Raw genomic sequence first — 16,277 nt, 5'->3', positions numbered from 1 at the left:
TAAAAAAATAAATAAATTAAAAAAAAAAAAAAATTAGAGTCAGACTTTCTTTTACAAACATAACTCCTGTTTGTGGACCAGGTTATCGTCGACGAACTTTACAAAATTCTACGAACTAAGTTTTCGATTACCAGCTACGATCACATCTATGGATGATGCTTCTATTGTTACAGCTCATGTTTTTGTTAATGTACTTTCTTTCGGCAGCCAGTTGTCATACCTTGACTGTAGGATTTTCTCTCAGTATGTTCAGCTGAGCTATGTTTCTCAGGTTTATACTCACTACTTGTTGTGCTCTTTTTGCACTTACTGTAACTTTTTGTTATTAACTTGTTCATTATTTCTATTTCTGTTATCTCTCTAAATGCCAGGGGTTTGAGAGATTCTGTGAAGCGTAAAGCTCTTTTTCTTTTTGGGAAGAAATACAATACCGATTTCTGTTTCTTTCAAGAGTCTCACTCAACTGCAAATGACTGTAACTTCTGGAAATCACAGTGAGGAGGTGATGCATGGTTTTCTCATGGAACTGAACGTTCGGCAGACATTTTAACACTAAAGAATAAGTTTGCTGGTGATGTTTTTCATTATTATTGTGACCCTCACAGGCATTTTATTTTTTGGTTCTTTACACTAATAATATTTTCTTTTTTTGCACTAATAATATTCTTCTTCAAATGAAAACAGGGCTCTGTTTGAGGTGATTGAAGACAAAATTGTCTTTTGGCTAAAAAAATATCCGTCTGGTATAATTTGTATGGGAGGAGACTTTAACATTGCTCCAGATAATATGCTAGATCGTATGCCACCAAAGAAAGCTTCATGTAATTTGCTATTAAAAACCTTTATGGAGAAATATGACTTAATAGACATCTGGAGACAAAAATATCCAAATAAAAAAACATATACTTGGTGTAATACAGATTTCTCCAGGCAATCAAGAATAGATTTTTGGCTTACATCTAGGAATGTTGATTTACACAATATTTCTTTTGACGTATTTCCAACGCCTCTTACTGACCACAAAGCAATTTCTCTCAATGTGCAGATATCCACTTATTATAGTCCAGCAAAATCATCTTATTAATAATAATTAAGACAACTTAATAATTCTTTATTGAAAATAAAATCAGTAAAAATAGAGATTACATCCCTCATTAAGTATTTTTTTAAAAAGGCTAATACAGAAAAATTATATTGCACTAATTGGGAACTTTTTAAATTTGAGGCCTCTAAATATTTAAGACGTGTTGGCAGTCATCTTGCTAAAGTTCATAAAGAACAGGAAGATAAAATTATATTTGGAATTACCTCACTCCTAAGTAAAGGGTCTAATAACTTTTCAGATGTAGATAAAATAAATATGGCAGAATTACAAAGCAAATTAGACAACATCTATAAGAAAAAGGCTGAAGGAGCCTTTATAAGGTCTAGGAAAAGATGGTTGGAGGAAGGTGAACAGAATACCTCCTACTTCTTTAGACTAGAAAAAAGTCAGGCTACATTAAATACTATTCATCAGTTAAAATTAATGATAAAATATCAAAGGACAGTAAAGAGATTTCGGAGTTTTGCTCCACCTTTTACCGTAAACTATATGCGTCACAATATGATGCTAAAGCCTCAAATGATTTCTTAGATTCAGTGGGAGAGTTTAAAAAAATAAATAATTTAGATAAAGCTATGTGTGACCAACCTATTAGTTTAGAAGAAATAACCAATTCAATTCATAACTTAAAAAATAATAAGTCTCCCGGAATTGACGGTCTAACCTCAGAATTCTATAAATTATTTGCTGAGCAGCTAGTCCCTTTTCTTCTTTTAGTTTTTTGTGAGAGTTTATCTAAGTCCAACCTCCCATCTACCATAACTCAGGGGTTAATTACCCTTATTCCTAAGCCTAAAAAAGATTTGACTATTATTGATAATTGGTGGCCAATTACTCTCTTGAATAATGATTATAAATTAATTGCCTCTATATTTGCTAAAAGAATTAAGGATGTATTAGAATATATTATAGATTAAACTCAATCAGGATTCATTTCGAATAATATACGGTTGGTTTTAGATATATTGGATTATTCATATTTAATTGATGAAAATAGTTTTATTTTATTCTTATATTTTCGTAAAGCTTTTGACACTGTGGAACATAATTTTTTATTTTCTTCTTTGAAGGTTTTTGGGTTTGGTGAGTTCTTTTGTGTAGCAGTTGAAACCCTGTATAATAATGCAAATTGCTCAATCAAACTCAAACATGGAACTACCTCTAGATTTGATTTAAAAAGAGGTATTAGACAGGGTTGTCCTATTTCTCCGTATCTTTTCCTGCTTATAACCCAGTTATTATCTGTGCATGTTAAAAAAAAGTATTCTTAAGGGTGTCTCAATTGCAAATAGAGAAATTATTATAAGTCAGTTAGCTGATGATATGACCCTTTTTTTGAAAAATAGTGACCAAATTCCAATTGCAGTTAATGTTATCAATAAGTTTTCTAGTGCCTCTGGTCTCTATCTCAATATTAGTAAATGTGAACTAATGGCTGTTAAAGACTGTGATTTAACAGATATTTGTAACATTTCTGTAAAAGATAGTGTTACGTACTTAGGAATCATTATTGTTAAAGACCAGCTGAAAAGATGTTCTCTCAATTTTAACCCCATTGATAAAACTAAAAGAAAATTCAACTTCTGGCTTCAAAGAGATCTCTCCCTAAAGTGAAGAGTTCTCCTTACGAAGGCTGAAGGTATAGCCCGACTGACATATGCCTCCTTATCTTTGTATCTTGATAACCATACTAGTAAAATATTGATAGAATGCTATTTGATTTCCTATGGAAAAATCGAACACACTATGTTAAAAAGACTGTGACTATGAATATATATGAGAATGGTGGCCTTAATTTCTTAGATTTCACCACTATGAACCACACCTTTAAGATTAATTGGATTAAGCATCACTTAAAAAACCCCACTTCTGTCTGGAATTTTATTCCTCATTATGCTTCTTCAAATATTGGTGGTCTTAATTTTGTTTTGATGTGTAATTATAATATAGATAAAATTCCAGCTTATCAACTTCCAAGTTATCTGCCTTCCACAAACAAGTGCTCCTATCTTGGTCATTAATATATAAGCATAATTTTTCTCTGCATCGCTATTTCATCTGGAATAATAGAAACATTCTTTACAAACATAAATCTCTTTTTCTTAAGAACTGGTTTGACAACGATATTAAATTGGTTAGTCAGTTATATAATAAAGAAGGTACACTCTTTTCTTATGATGAATTCCTTTCTTCTTATAAAATGCCAGTTACTCACAAAGAATTTGCAATTATTATTGGTTCAATTCCTTCAGGTACTCAAATGCTATTTAAAGGTATTGATATAGACCATTCTCCTGATTCAGTGTCTTCTGATGTTACTAAATCTTATGTTGGTAAAATTTGTTTTTCATTAAATCCCAAAAATAATAATAGAGCTATCCGTAGTCTTCTCCAAAGAGAAAGTGTTACTGTACAATTATGTTTTGTCTCATTGGGTCTCTTTATTGAATGGAAAATTGATTTGCTGGAGAAAAGTGTGGTTGTTACCACAGAAATATCATCTTAGAAATAAGATTAAAGAAGTTTCTTATAAGCTCATTCATAGATTTTATCCAGCAAATCATTATTTACAAAAATTTAAAAAAGGAATAAATGTAAATTGTTTTTTTTTTGTAATGAATATGAGGAAACTGCCTTGCACTTATTTTGCCACTGTACATACTCAGTTACACTATGGTGTAAGGTCCAAAAATTAATTAGCGAAAATTTTCAGTGTTTAAGACCTTTTTCATTCCTGTGGGAAAATGTACTCTTTGGCTTTACTGACTATCCTGACCAAGAGGAACAGTACTTTTACTTAATTAATTTATTTATTCTATTGACCAAATTTCACATTCATAAGTGTAAATTTACCAATAAAAAACCCAATTTTATGGTTTTGTTGACTGAAATATGCATATATATTGACAGTATCAGAGACCCTGTGAATAAGAAAGCTGTGAGAACTTTGAAAGTTTGTGAATTTTACAATATATTTATTTGATTTTATATATACATACACATGTATGTATCTATATCTTGTATTTTTGTTTTGAAGTTTTATACTTTCCTCCCCCTGGCAACTGTTTTGTTTGTTGTAATTTGTCTTTCTATCTTTTTTTTCTTTGTCTTTTCTAATTTTTAATGTTGTTGTCTTGATAACATATTGTATGTTATTGTTCCTTGGAGAAAAAAAAAAAAAGGTGATCCGAAGGCACATTCGGTAGGAGGACACTGCCACATTATAATTCTTTTGCATGTTTACTTTAATTTGTCATATCATATATGCCAGATGTTAATATTATATTTTTTAATATTGCGTTAATTGTACAATCTGTTTCTGATAGACCTGATGCTAGCTATGCACTGTGTAAAGAGCCTTCGTCATGCTTATGTGATTAACTTATTGGCTTTGCACACTCAGGTCTTTATTTTGTTGTTTTGCAGTTTTACGTTATTCCATGTTCAACAGTAAAGCTAAGAAATGATTCCTCGACTCTGTTGTCTTTGGGAGGCGTTATCTGACTGAAAATCAAGCAAGGCGTTTGATACAAAGGGCAGAACACCCCTGGCTGGGTTGTCTGGGTGAGGGTGAATGAAATATCATTGATGATGTGTCCAAGTGCATCATAAGATGTATTTCAAAACCTGGATTCAGTACAATTCTATGTAAATATGAAAGAGCATCCAACCTGCTGCATTTTTAACCGCCTTCACTTTTTTCACTTGCATATCTAAATGAAGTGTAAACTAGATGTCAATTTGAATCACACACTTGCCCTTTCTATATGTTCCATATGCTAACTTTATTTAAAATCACATATCCTGTAGTTGCAGAGTGTTTGCAACTACAATAATGATAAAATAAATATAATAGAATAAAATAAATAAAAGAAGTGCATATGTGTTTATTCTGGTGTGTTTTCTATGAATTAGATTTTATGTTTTTAACGGAGACATCGCTAGGCTCTAATGATGAATTAGACAGGCATGGACACTATTTCTGGTAAAAGTATGTACCTGTGTGTATTGTAATATGTATCTGAAATACAGAAGATTATGTGGTAGTACCATGTAACAGCATATGAGCCTATTACACTCACATGCCAACGTCTACTATATGTAAAGTCACCACTGAAATTTGGAACTTGAAACATCTGTGGTATTACCTCTCTGGCCAGAAACATTCTAAACCTCACCAAATTAAAGACATGTCCTTATTATCTGCCTTTTTTTGTGCATCTTTCCAACCACTCTTTTTGAATCACGGTATAATTGGTGGTGACTTTAATACCATAACTAATGCATACAACCTAAAACTGCCAGTCCATAGGAATAATAAAACATTTGGCAGGTGATATTGACAGTTGGCATTTAGAAGTTACCAAAACCCAACTTCAAACTTCCTTTTTACTTCTGAATCTACCACTGACACTCACATACTGACTTTTTTTCTAATCAGTAAGTGAATAGCATTAAGAATCTGAAATATATGTCATCTTTTGTACTATTAGTATTTATCTTTTTGAGAAGGTATATAAGATAAGATAAGATAAGATAAGATAAGATAAGATATGATAAACTTTATTGATCCCACAGTGGGGAAATTCACTTATCACAGCAGCTCACAGACAGTTATGTTGCGTACCTTTAATTAGCTTTTATAGTAGGTTCAATTATGTACCTTAAATTATTTTTAAAGGTGAAGGATACATACTACTGGTACAAAATATGTACCCTTAATGGTATGGAGTGTGTGAGATATATATATATATATATATATATATATATATATATATATATATATATATATATATATATATATATATATGTACTGTATATGTATACGTACTGTGCAAAAGTCTTAGGCACCCTTTTTTTTAGTACAAATTTTGTTATAGATTTTTATTTTATGACTTCTACATTATTGATTCACTACAAAAACATTTTAGATTTCCAAACATTAGTTTTCCAGCACAAAATTAAATGTTACACAAAAATGTTTGTATGTCAGTAAAGAAAGCAGCATATTACATATATATATATATGTATATATACAGTACTGTGCAAAAGGCTTAGGCATATGCAAAGAAATGCTGTAGAGCAAAGATGCCTTAAAAAATAATGAAATTAAACGTTTCTATGTTTAAAAAAATACTATAAAGAGCAGTAAACAGTAATAAATGAAACAAAGTCAATATTTGGTGTGACGATCCTTTGCTTTAAAAAAAAATAGTAGTCTCACGTACAATTTGTGTAAATTTATAAGGAAATTAGCTGTAAGTTCTACTGAGCATCTTGCAGAACCAGCCACAGTTCTTCTTGTCTAAAAAGTGGTCTTTGATGTAATATGCTGCTTTCTTTACTGACATACAAACATTTTTGTGTAACATTTAATTTTGTGCTGGAAAACTAATGTTTGGAAATCTAAAATGTTTTTGTAGTGAATCAATAATGTAGAAGTCATAAAATAAAAATCTATAACAAAATTTGTACTAAAAAAAAGGGTGCCTAAGACTTTTGCACAGTACGTATACATATACAGTACATATATATATATATATATATATATATATATATATAGGGTGTTTTAGCAAAATGTCTTCCACTTTTTTTCATACTTAGTTTATATATTTTTTTTCCAGATGGCCATTAAGAATGCCTTTGACAAAAGAAGAATGTATTGAAATCTTTCTCATGGCTGGATCGGAAAGCTGTCGCAAGGTTGCGATGGAGGAAAGATGACTCCATATGTGTTTACAAAGAAATGGCAATCATGTAGAGAATGTTTTGTAAATAAAGTTACATCTTGCTAAAAAGTTTTAATTTCCCCTATGTATGGAGACTTTTGGGACACTTTGTACTTAATTTCACTTTAGATTCTCAAGTAATTTAATTTATCCAGAAAACAGTTGTTATAGCATATACAGTACAGTCAAAAAGTCTGAGATCTCTAGTGAAAATGCTTCTTTATTGCGTTTCTTTCTAATTTAATACAGTTTTCATTCTGAATTATATTATTCACAACAACTAGAGTGAAAAGTAAAATCTTTGAAATATTTTCATGAATGTTAAGTTTTTATTTCCTTTGTGTGTGTATGTGTGTGTGTGTATATATTTATATTTATATTTATATTTATATTTATATTTATATTTATATTTATATTTATATTTATATCTATCTATCTATCTGTCTATGTGTGTATAGCTATATCTGTCTATACTATAGACTTTTGGGACACCCTGTAAAATAGAGATACATTTGATATCTTCTATCCACATTATTAATTATTCAGAAAGCCTTTTAATATAAGGTATACATTAGATATGAATTGCCTTAGGTGTGCTGAGAACAATGACAAGGAATTTTTCAAGAATTTTTTTTTTTAATTGTGGACTGAGGCAATGTGAAAGTTGTATACTTCTATGGCTTAAAGGCAAACTGCCTACAATTATTACCTCAGGTTAAGTAGATAAATCTGCTGATTTTTCTCATTCAGACTTTTACTAAAACTTGAAATATGAAACATTTCTATTACTATTATACATTTCTATTTGTATAAACATTTCTATTTCTATTAACATTTCTAAGTACTATTACCAAACAATTATCTTACCTGAAGCTTGACACTGGCATAAGATCAGAATAATAAAATAAGTTCTCCATGAAAAAGACATAGTGGCACAAATCAAAATCACAGTAATGCATGCACACACACTAATGTAAAATAAAACCAACGCATATCCAATTCACAATGCTATAAAGCACTGATGAAGCACTGACAAAGAGGCCACCCTTTTTGACTGGTTTGCACCATGAAATAGAATTGATGGAGTAATGATCTAGTAAAGTTTATGGCCTGATGCAACACCACGCCCTCCCCACCCATCATACACTTCTCATGCTTGCTGAAATATGTAAGTCTAGAAAATGCTGTACAACAGAAGAAAATGGGGAGGTGGATTTTACAGGATAGTCATACAGATAGGCAGACTTATGAAATTGTTTTTACATACTAGCAAGCATGTGCCCCATGAGTGATGGTTGACAGTTCCACCATTGTATTATACTGAACTTAAGAAGAACAGGAGTGCAGACTTGAGCATAAGATAAGAAGCCATAAATAATACTACACTCACTCAGGCAGGAGATGACGTTCCTGATAAGATCTTGACAACAGTTGTCGTGGTGATCACTGGTGACCTGTTTGTGTGTAACTGTCAAATCCTCTGGACTGATCTAAAATTGCATCAAAGTCAAATATTGCTTAGGCAACTGGGTAAGGCACTTAAAACTCTCTTTTCATGATGACAATCAGACTATTATTACATGCACTACATGTGCAGGAAGTTAGTATATCTCTAATATACATATGAAGCAGATGAAGCATAGCAGGGTACATGGTTCAACACATACAATCATGGGAAAAAGAAAGTACAACCCTCTTTCAATTCTATTTATTTATTTATTTTTATTTATTAGGGCATAACTAACAATTATGTGGTCCTTACCAACGTCTATAAACAAACAAAGGTGACAACAAAAACAATATGTAGTCATTTTTCCCAACATATAGTAACCGAGAAATAAATACACCCTTCCTACTTCTACAATCATTAAGAGAATAATTAGCAGCCAGGTGTTACTAATGAAATGCACAAAATTATTTAAACATCAAGGGGTGTGACCACCTCTATAAAACCGAAATTTTGGCAGTTTGGTGTTCTGGAGCACTCAGGTGTGTGTCCACATCATACCAAGAAGAAATGACATCAGCCATGACCTCGGAGAAGCAATTTTTGCTCCTTATCAAGCTGGGAAGGGTTATAAGGCCATCTCCAAACAATTTGAAGTTCACCATTCTACAGTGAGCATGATTGTTTACAAATGGAGAGCCTTCAAGACAGCTGCCAAGAGTGGGGGTCCCAGCAAATTCAATCCAAGTTCAGACCGTTTGATGCTCAGACATCTAGAGGAGGAACCCAAGAGCATCATGTGACCTACAGGCTTCTGTAAGCACATTGAAGGCTTCTGTTCATTACAGGACAATCAGAAAAAGACTGAAAAAGTATGGCTTTCATGGAAGGATGGCTAGAAAAAAGCCCCTTCTCTCCTAAAAGAATATGGCAGTATCACTTAGGTTTGCAAAATTGCATTTGAACAAACCAGTTCAAAAAGTTCTGGAACAATATCTTTTGGACTGATGAGACCAAGGTGGAGATGTTTGGCCATTACGCAAAGTGCCATGTTTGGTGAAAACCAAACACAGTGTATCATCACAAACACCTCAAGCATGTGGTGTTAACCTTAACCCTAACCCTAACCCTAGGGTGAAGATTGGGCTTGTTTTGTAGGCACAGGACCTGGGTAACTTGCAGTTATTGAGACAATGATTAATTCCACTTTGTACCAGAATATTCTTGAGACAAATGTGAGGCCATCTGTTCAGCAGCTTAAGTTGGGCCAAAATTGGGTCATGCAACAGGACAATGATCCCAAGCACACCAGCAATTCGACATTGAATGGCTAAAAAAGAAAAAAAAAATCAAGGTGTTGGAATGGCCAAGTCAAAGTACAGACCTCAACCTCATTGAGATGCTATGGTGGGATCTTAAGGGAGCTGTGCGTAAACGAATGCCCTCAAACATCAATGAGCTGAAGCTATGTTGTAAAGAAGAGTAGGCCAAAATTTCTCCAAAATGATGTGAGAGACTCATAAACTCCTACAGAAAATATTTATTTCAGGTTATATTTGCTAAACGTGGTTCTACCTGTTACTGAAATATAGGGTGTATTTATTTTCCCCACCTGGTTTCTGAATGTTGGTTTAATTTTTGATAAAATGACTACACAGTGAAATCTGTTGTGTTTTTTTTTTTTTTTTTTTTTTTTTTGGTTATCACCTGAGGATATTTGTTTGTATATAGAAGTTAGTGAGGACCACACATTGTTATTTAGGCTCTGATAAATGAAAAGATAGACTTGAATGAGGGTGTACTTCCTTTTTCCCATGACTCTACAAAGGCTTAAATGTTTCTGTACTGTACTGTTCTATAGTGAGTTCATTTTACTTATATACAGTATTTTATCTGTTCACACTTGTTTTTAAATACAGTGCATTGCATGAATGAGCAGGCATAGATGAAGGTTTACACAGACACACACACACTACTCTTTGACTTCATAGTCACTGGTTCATTTATGAGGTGATGTGGAGGGGGGACAGCGTCACTGGCCATTGTTATGCAATACCAGGTGTTTCTCAAGGACATAGTACAGTGAAGATCAAAGAACAAAGACTTACATAATGTCTATATAATAATCTATCCTATCAGTACCTAACTGCCTCTATTTGCTATAAATAACTCATATTCAAACAACTTGTTTTGCTGATTTCCCTAGCAACACCAAGATACAGAAATGCCACTGTTGGCAAAGGTTTGATCATTCTGATAAGGGACTATCTTACATTGGTAAACTGTGTTGGAGAAAAATGTATTGCTAATGCAATTGCTATAATATTTTAGCAGCTTGTCATAATTATTACCTAGATGTAGCCACCTAGGCCACTGAGATAAAATATATCTCATATACTGAAGTCAGTGACTGCCTGAAGTCTGGAACCCATGGACATCATCAAATGCTGAGTTTTATATATATGTGTGTATGAGCAAGCAAATAGTGATAGTTTCAATGATGAAATGTTCCTGGATGACATGCTTCTGGTTGTAAGCTTTGAGATCTCACACATACCAGATCTATGAAGTACACACCCATGGACTTTGTGTCTTATTAAGTAACATTCACTTAGCTTTATTTTACACATGTAATTCCACTGGATTCAAAGACCTAAAATGTTGACTTCATCTGTGTTTGTTCTTGGTATCTAACAAGTAGCTGCAAAAACACAAAGAAAATTATATTTTACTGATTATTGTTGCTAGTAAATTTCATATACTGTAATAGATGTTTTACATAATATAACTAAAATCAGTGCCAGTATTGTACAAGGGAGCCATACAAATGGCACACTGTTATAAAGAAGAATATGGCTATGGGTATATATATCCCATATATCCCAACATTCTTTATTATGGGATCAACTAAACCAAAACACTCACACCCTTACCAGTAAGATCTCTCACAAGATCACCTACACAACTGAATTTGTATAAAAGGTTTCAATATTTAAGATTAGTGTAACTCCCAGGGCTGGTGGTCATGCTTTTTCTTAGGACTTCATTCTTTCAAAATCCCATGATCCCAGGCTGCTTGATAAATTACTAAAAATCTATCCTAAGATCAGATCAAATCCAGTGGAAGGATCAAAGGGTCAGGATTTCTCTCCAAATGGCAAGGGAGAGCTCAGCATAAGGGAAACAGTTGAAAGAAACTTTCCTTTTATTTCCATTCATTTCAAGTTAGCTAAGATTCATATTTAAACATATACCACTTCTGAACCATTTTGTTTTATCAATTGTTTTATCTGGTAGGCAAAGGAATATCTCTCTTTTTCTCTTGAGGAATATACATTAAAGAGATTGGACAGACGTGATGGTATAAAATAATTACATACAGCACCATTTGGGAAACAGTATTAGTGTTTTTCAGTGCTGTGGGTCAATACAATAGCCAAAAAATCAGAATGAATGTAGAAACATATTGGATGACTACATGAAGGCTTATCATCACATGGTGCAGGCAGAGAGAACAGTTTCAAGTAAGAGTTTTTCAGGATGTTAAAAGACAAAGGACTTTAGCCCTTGTGGGTAGGTCAAACATGAGTTGTTGTCAAGCACGCTCAACATACACTCTGATTTTTAACTTATATATCAAATTACATGCCTATAAAATAATCTCCAGTAAGTGTATGATTGTGAAGAGTGAACTCCGATCGGCAGGGATACCAGTGTTTGATAAATTGTTAGTTAAGGTGACCTACCACCACACAAAGTACAAGGGACAAAAAGAATCAGATATTGGCATAATTTGTCAGTCTGCCTTGTTCAAGAAGTATGTTATGTATTACATTTGCAAAGGTCACCTATGTTATGCAGATAGAATACAGATAATGCTCTCGAGACAGATCATGTCACAATTTTAAAGCACAAAAGATGACATGTGTATATTTACATTTTGTCATTTGGCATGATGCAAACATATGATCTGCTGAGCTGCCCAAGTAGCAAACTGACATTGGGCCAGTGTTGGTTCAGCATCAGCCAGAAATTTGGTCTGTTGGGCCACCAGGGCAAACAGATCTTCAGTCACCTGGTTGATATAAAAAGTGCTAACACACAAAAGTAAAAGTAAAAAGACCCTTTTAAAGCACGCAAGGAAATGCACAAAGTCAAGTTAAACTATAATTTGCTGTTATTTTAATGAAAACAAATATTGAGTGGGCATAGACTGCATTTGTTGTTCATCCTAGAATAGAAAATGCAGGTTCTAGGATGTGAGCAACAAAATGGTAAGCAATGTGGTCAATGGGGAAAAACACCAAGAAAAAAGCCTTACAATCTTGCAAAGCACATATTGCACTCTAAAAATACTTGCTTATTTTTAACCCACATGGTTGTGTTTATTAGGGCATTTTCTTCTCCATTATTATCACAGATGAAATTAAACAAAGGGCCAGTAACACTCTATAAACCAGATGCTAATTAATATGTGTCTGAAGCCCTTTTTTTTTCTGAAGGAGCCATTTTCCCCTAACTCCTTACTCAGAGCAAAGCTGGAGGTCCAGTGGCAAAATCACAAATTCTCCTACTGAAATTGGATTAATCAGATTGGTATCTACTCTCTACTTTTTTTTTTTTTATAGAAAGTTCTTACTGTATACATAGCAAACCATTTATCCATAACCCTAGCAGTAACTTTATTGTTTAGCTAATTAGCATTAGTGTAGCTAAGCTAGAATGCCTGCTTTTTCCCTTGACAATAACAGAGCTAACACTCAGCTATAGCGTATTAGCTTATTAATTGCACTAACACCTGCATTAATAGCACAATGACACTCATAGTAACAATTATATTACACCCCTACATTTTTGCTGTATCAGCAGTATCCAGGTGAAAATATTGTACTGCCTTCCTGTACAGATATATTGCACTGTATTGTGTTGTATTGTATTGTATTGTACTCTTTGGTTAATGTACTGTCATGAAGGCTAGTGTTTGAAGGCTAATGTTGTTTTTAAAAAATAAACTGACTGAACTCTCGCCACGGTTAAAACTAAGATAAGAGGACAGTGAAATAATTGGGGCGAGAGGCAGGTGTGTGATTAAAAGAAAGAAGAGAAAACTCCATCCGATGAGATCATTATTTTAGAATTGTATAAAAGCATGCTCTGCAGACCATCAGATGCTCTGCAGACCATCTCGGCTTTATTGTTTGATTCAATAAAGTCTATAGATTTTTGGCATCCAGAACCCCTTATAACCCCTTGTAACTCATTTTCTTATTCTGATTTGCAGAAGTATTTGCCACGACAATATCTAGGTAAACTAATTTTTGTGGCATTTTTTGACAATGTCGTTATAGCAAATATATATCAAAAGACCAATATACATTTACTATACTGATACATATGAAATTTCCTCCTACAGATGATTGGGGGAACTTGGGCTTAGGGCTGGGGGAACTTGGGCTCAACATCCACTCTGATAGTGATCACATCTTGGTCACCACATGGTGGCAGTGTTGGGTTTGTATGTGGAAAGGTAATTATGAAACAGAAAAAAACTCCTAAGTATAATGAATTTATAATTAAATGTTGTGTTGTCTGCTGGGTTAAAATTACACATGTGAATTAACCCTATTTTTTTCTGTTTTGACTAGAATTTTTATTTGCTTATTACTTATTTGTCTTATGCCATGGACGGTTCCTATGACTTAGAAGCAGACTAGGAGAGAGAAAATGTGTCCACCAAATTACTAATAGCACAGCAATTAGGTAATAGCTTTGGATCAGCAAACTGCTGCTTTTACAGACTCTATTTTGGATTCCCCTGAGCAGGCGTTTTCTCCCCTCTGTCATCAGGTATGTATGTATGTATGTATTCTCTCTCTCTCTCTCTCTCTCTCTCTCTCTGTGGCTTGTGCATGTTTAGTCACTTGTCTTGGTGCTGATGGTGCAGGAACTACAAAATGCAATAAGGCAGATGAACTCCTGTACTGATTAAGGCACTGAAATAGAGTACAGTCTAGGCAGTAATATGGCAGTAAGTGCAACCCTCCAGATCTGTTCTTTCCCCAGTTATTTTTTGTTATTTGCCACCATAAGCTTGTCACATTTTGAATATATGACAGAAAAATTAATGAAATAAAAGCCCTTGTAGCAGGCGTACTCGTGTGGCAGGCCTGGTAAACATTGTGTAGCTCCCGATTGACCCTATAAAGCTGCAACAATGGCTCAAGCAATAGAACTATTGTCCGTAAACAAAAAAGTATTGCCTTGTAAAATGTAATAAAATATTCCTGCAAATATTTATAAAACTTTCAATTTTTATAAATGTGGTTTTAACAAAACCACTTGATGCCTTTTTAAGGATGTACTACCCCTACAGTCTTCAGAATGTTTGTTTGTTTCTTTGTTTGTTTGTTTTCATGGTGCTTATGGAAGAACATCCTGTTTTTTTTCTTTGGATCTCTCTTCATCTCTCTCAGCATTCTGCTTCTCCTAATGTGATTGGGAATGGAGGTGGCACCATAATTCAGAATATGCAGAGGCACAAAATCAATGTCTTAAGTGTTTAGACTCTGAGGGTAATTGCAAACAAGCTATCCTGAATTTTTGCAGAAACTGTATGTTCTGTAAAGTAAATGTGCTTGAGGTGTGTTTTAATACATTTGCATGCTCATGCTTATGCTTTTCAAATGTCATACTTTATTAAGATTAATTTAGTTAATGAAATGACTTGGTATGATTGAATGTATCTAATAGCAGTGGCCTCATTTCTCAGGGTTTCTGCCCTTTTAAAATTTTCATTATTCATTACTCCCAGAAGAGATTTTATCTTCTCACAATGTTATTTCAACCTTGTGTCCTAATTGTCAGCATGTTGAATTTAAAAGATGAAACCATGTTTAAACATTGCAAAAGTCAACCCAACATCTATTTTTTTTAACACTGTCCTGCAACAAAAGACAACGATGAGCCAGAATCAAACAGCAGGATTATAGCAATCTATTCTAGGCATTTCTTCAGTGTTGCTGTAAATATGATTACAGTTCAATTTTCTTTTGATCAGCATCTTTATTCAAACCATATATCACCATATTTAATTGTCTTTATTATCGCCCATTCCCGTTTTCTCTGTTTGAGGCATATCTATAATGATCCATCTTCACATCTTTTAGTAGCACCACAGCATACATTTAAAGTAGCCACTGAAAACAAGATAATATCAGTTATACTACAAAATAGTACAGGATCTCAACTGGCACTGGTTAATTCAACTGAATCCTTTTTAATACATTAATACAAAAATCTCTGATTTATTCCTATTGGACACCCATCACCATATTCTGTAAAGCTTGCCCAGCTTAGCAGCAGTAACAGATACAATCAGTAAATTTGTATTATACGGATATATTACCTTCAGATTTCAACAGCTTGTTTGATTACAATACTAAAATGTAAAAATATAAAATTAAGACTTTTGGTGAGCTTAGATGTTTTAATGCCTTTAAGGCTAAAAAGTAAATCTGTACTTTGACTTGTGATACATGTAGGCTTCTACTGTAAAATCTACAAATCATTATTCAAGTATGCAGTATTTTCAGTTTATGGGTTTAAAGAGTACCACTTTATAGATTTATAGTCTATAAAAAGCCATTGAGGTGTTATTGTGTACTTGACAGCAAAATTATACTTGAAAATTGATGTAAATTAGCCAGCTTAGTTGTAATATAAATTTTGTATTCCTAAAATTTAGGTTCAGTCACTGCTGTGAATTCCATTAACAATATTTTATGCTGAAATTGGTCCCCAATAATCGTTTATATACATAGGCGCTTAGTTTATGAGAAACTAAGGCGTAGTTGCTAGGGTGTAGCAGCAATAAAAAATACTGAAGTAATTCAGTAATAAATGTAGACATAGTAAAAAATTGTTCCATGACAGAGTGTGTACCACTTTTATGTACCACTTTTTAGAATATCAGCTGTTTTCACCTCCTTTCGATTCT

Source organism: Pangasianodon hypophthalmus, chromosome 4 (genome assembly GCF_027358585.1).
Source record: "Pangasianodon hypophthalmus isolate fPanHyp1 chromosome 4, fPanHyp1.pri, whole genome shotgun sequence".
In the NCBI taxonomy this organism is placed as follows: domain Eukaryota; kingdom Metazoa; phylum Chordata; class Actinopteri; order Siluriformes; family Pangasiidae; genus Pangasianodon; species Pangasianodon hypophthalmus.
This window is presented reverse-complemented; position numbering follows the sequence as displayed.